Source organism: Gopherus evgoodei, chromosome 6, assembly GCF_007399415.2.
Source record: "Gopherus evgoodei ecotype Sinaloan lineage chromosome 6, rGopEvg1_v1.p, whole genome shotgun sequence".
Taxonomy (NCBI): Eukaryota; Metazoa; Chordata; order Testudines; family Testudinidae; genus Gopherus; species Gopherus evgoodei.
In genome coordinates, this window is record NC_044327.1 from 33,368,317 (window position 1) to 33,372,564 (window position 4,248).

Below are 4,248 nucleotides of genomic sequence, written 5' to 3' on the forward strand. Positions count from 1 at the left end.
TTTTTTGAAAGTGTGAAGTGTATTCAATGTCTTTCATTGACTTACACTTTGAACTTCTGAGTGCTCAACTCTCTTTGAAAACCAGACCACTTAAGATATGTCTTCACTGCAGCTGTAAGTGTGCTTCCCAGCCCTGGTAGACCAACTTAAACCAGCTCGGCTTGAGCTAACGTGCTAGAACTGGCAGTGTGGATGTCGCAGCATTAGTGAAGGCTCAGGCTAGCCCCTCACACTCGGACCAAAGGGGTTGAGGATGCTGTCACATCCACTGCTATTTTTAGTGTGCTAGCTCAAGCCAAGGTAGAGTGACTGTCTACAATGCTCCCAGCTTGTCAGGTGCTTAAATAAGAATTTAGAAACCTAAATCTATTCATCACCAACTTTGGAAAACCTTGGCCTCCTAATTCATATTAGTAGGACTTTTAAATAACAATTATTTTGTTTTTAATATATTGGCCTAAATTCCCAGTTTGATTTATGTATGTAACACAATGTGTACTGTTAAAGTTACTGTTTAACTTTAACCATACTATCTAATAATATAGATAGTAATAAAGCATATAAAGTATAATATGGTGGTATTAATGTGCATGGTTTCCAGTTCTGAATGAAGGGCCTGCACACAATAAGTGTCTTTCTGTTTTTGTAACAATTGCAAATATACTGTATGTCTTATATAGTGACTCAGATCGGTCAGCATATACAGAAGAAACTCCTACTCAAAATCACTTGTTGATACAATAGTTGGTGTAGGAGAAACTAGGCAAGAGTGAGTCACCAAAATAGATAAAAAATCAGCCAGATATTTTCAAATAAACAATACAGACTATTCAATAGCTCCTACAGCCCGAGTCCCCAAAGTCCCCGAATATCCAGACATGACCTTACAGATCTTGTTGGTTCATCTGTGCTCAGAGAACAGTCCTAAGAGCTCCATTTTTCTTTGGACCTATTGTTCATACTTTGCATAGCAGGCTGTGCAATCTAAGTAATACTCCTAAACAAATAATAGAAGAAATTCATTTGCTAGGATAACAGGTTAGATTCTCATAGCTTATTCAGATGCACAGAACTCTTGCAATGGGTCAGTGTAAGTCATAAGTTCTCCTGCTGAGGTTGCAGGTTCTGTAGCATGAGTTTAAATGCTGTGGAGAGGAGGAAGAATTTTCAGTACTGGATATGAGTCTTTTAGTGTGTTACAAATACAGTCTGAAAGATGAGGATGGTTTGTACAACTTAGCCAGATAAAAGCTTGAAGGTCTAAATTTGCCTCTTAGTGCAGTTCTGTAAGAATAAATGTTCCAGTCTCTCATAGTGTTCAGCAAACTGTCACAGAGAGAGCAAAAATTGGGACAATAAATAAGAACTTGTTTACCTTTTGGGTATTCTTAAATCGTCTCTGTCTCAAAATAGAAATACTGCACAAGGTTAACAGGACTTGCCCCTCAAATTCTAATTTTTCCTCATACCTGTTCATCCTGTTATATTCTTAGACATGACACAATCATATTTTAATGAGACACATGCTGAGATTTTTCCTGTGTAAAAAATGTTAAAGTAGTTTAGTTCTGTGATATTGTATAACAATGAGAGCCTTGAAGACCAATCCCTTTACCTACCCACACAAAGGTGCAGTGGTGGTACAAACTTGCCATCACTTTCCTGACAGTATAACTCAAAGGTGACCCACAGACCGTAATTTAATTTACAATTCCCATTCAATCCAGGTGTCTCTGCAGAGACACAGTGCCATTTATGGTGGCTCTTTTGTGCTGTGGATAAAGGAATTGAACCAAGGCAACCAAATCACTTCATGTGAATCATCGAACAGCTATGAGGTGGTGATTTGAACAGTGATACATAATCCTATAGAGATGCCACCTATGAGATGCAGAAAAGTCAGCCACCAGCTACCCTCCCAACTGACAAAAAGGGTCCTAGTGCAGACTGTAGCAATTATTACGAAAATGTTTTAGACAGCCATTTTACACACACAAACCCCCCACAGTATGTGTATTTTTGTTGTTTTATTATTTTTCTTACCTATCTTAACTTGACGTTGCAGTCTGGATTACTGGGGAGTGTGAATTTCAGAGCGCTCTAACATATCTCAAATGAAAACAAGAAAACAAACAGCCCGGCACATTAAACCTTTTAGCCGGCACTCCAATATGAAAACCAGCCAGGTGGCACCTGAGCCATACGGTCTTCCTTAAGCTTTAATAAAACGAGGCATGTTCTCTTTGAATAGTCTGGTAGAAAATATGTAATAGCCATTTAGATGGGATAACAATGTGAAAAATAACCTAATTGTTAAGGTAAAGGGCCTAGACCTGTCCCTGTCTTCTCCCGTGGCAACAGAACCTCAAAAGTTCTAGAGCCTCCTTGATTTCTGCAGAGCAGACAAGCTCAGTTTTAAACCCCTATCTAGCTGATGGATCTATCAGGCTAAATAACCATCCCCCACCCCTCCCAACAACCATCTTATCCTATAAAGAATTGAAAATTGGGTGGGGTTAGGGTGTTGAAGCAGCCATGCATCCACCCTCTACGTGGCAACGTACACTCTTTTGCTGTAGAAAATACCTACAGGACATAGTATTGACCCTCTCTGTGCTCCCTGCAGGAGCTGGATAAGGGTTATTAAGCTTTAGGGCTGCAGTGAACTCTGTAGTCTCAAGAGGGCAGAGTGTTTGGATCAGTGTATAGCTGTTTGGGAAGTGAAAGAGGCATGGAACGTGAGTTGTTCATTCCAACTGTATCAATGTTCCAACTGTGTGGTAGTTGTGGGTCTGCCCTCTCCTATACATGTTGAGCTCCTGTAGACTGTCCTGAGGGCAGAAAGTGCTCAGCAAACTATGGAGGTGTGGGGGTCTTGTACATCCTTTAAGGCCATATAACTCTTGTTCCAGGTTTGCCCCAATGTTATGTCTAAGTAAAACCTTTCTTAAGTTTCACTGAGATTTAATGCTCAATGGAACAGTGTGAATGCTGCTAAGACTTCATAAATGTTTTGAAAAAAGATTCATCGCATATATTCTGTAGAACACAGAATTTCTGAAATCAGGTGGCATTTATACACATTTCCTGACACAGGTCTATTTCATTTCCTTACTATTTATAATGGATGGTCCTATGGCAGAATGTACAGTGACCAAACATCAGAAATGCCGGTCCTGTCAATAATATCTGAACAAGGTCTGCTGATGAGTATCTGTTAGTAATTTCTAAAATCTAGGACTCCCCCTCACCCTCCTGCTGTGGAAACTGAGGATAGAAGGGAGAGAACTTTAAGACTTTCATTTATCTTGTTCTTCTGTTTAAGTTGGAGTTCTTGAAGAGTTCAGGTGTAATCACAGCCTTCTGTTGCAACAGGAAGCACCATCTGCTGAGGCATTCTGTAAGCAATATAACGTCTCTCTAGAGATAGTTTAGCATTCAATTCACAAAGAAGGATGGCAGGGACTTGTAAACAAAAGGAGACAACTGAAGCAGTGAAGAATGGGCTGTGCTCTAAAGATTCAATATGTTTCTTCATAGCTGGAAAATCCTGTAATGCTATAAAAGCCTGGCAGAGATTTCTGATGTATTAATTGTTTTTTTTTTCTTTCAACCTTGCTATTTGAAAGCCAAAAGGTAAGCCCAAAATGTAACACTTTGTTCTTTTCACTGAAACTTTTAAGTTCTTGTGAACTTGCTATTTTTTATACAGCAACAGCAGTTGGTAAAGGAAAAAATATCAAGATTTTAATTACAGTGTGATCCTAATTATAGTGTGTGTGCTTTGTAAAGAGCTGATATGACTGGATTTGTCTATTGTATATCTAGTTGTATAGCAGCTTGAAATGAACGAATCTCACTATGTAATAAAATTACTAGTTTTATCTCCTCTCATTTAAAAACAGTCTAATAATATATTTTAAAGAAAACAGACATGTGGTATGTAGGGGACTGTGGTTGGGACTGGGGGCTGGGAACACTGTTGCAAATAAGTCAAAGGATCCCAGTTGTATAGGCTAGACCCTTAGTGTATTAGTTCCTTTAACTAACATTTGAATTATAAGTAGACAAAAAATAAAATCCTGAGAACTGGCCCTTGATATCAGCAGAAGTTGTGGGTTCTTAGAGTCAGTCCCAAGAGGTTAAGATTAATTTAAGTTCTTGGGATAAAATCCTGCCCCACTGAAGTTGATGGTAAAACTCCCATTGACATCAATTGACCTTAATTCTTTTTCTAAAAAGATACTC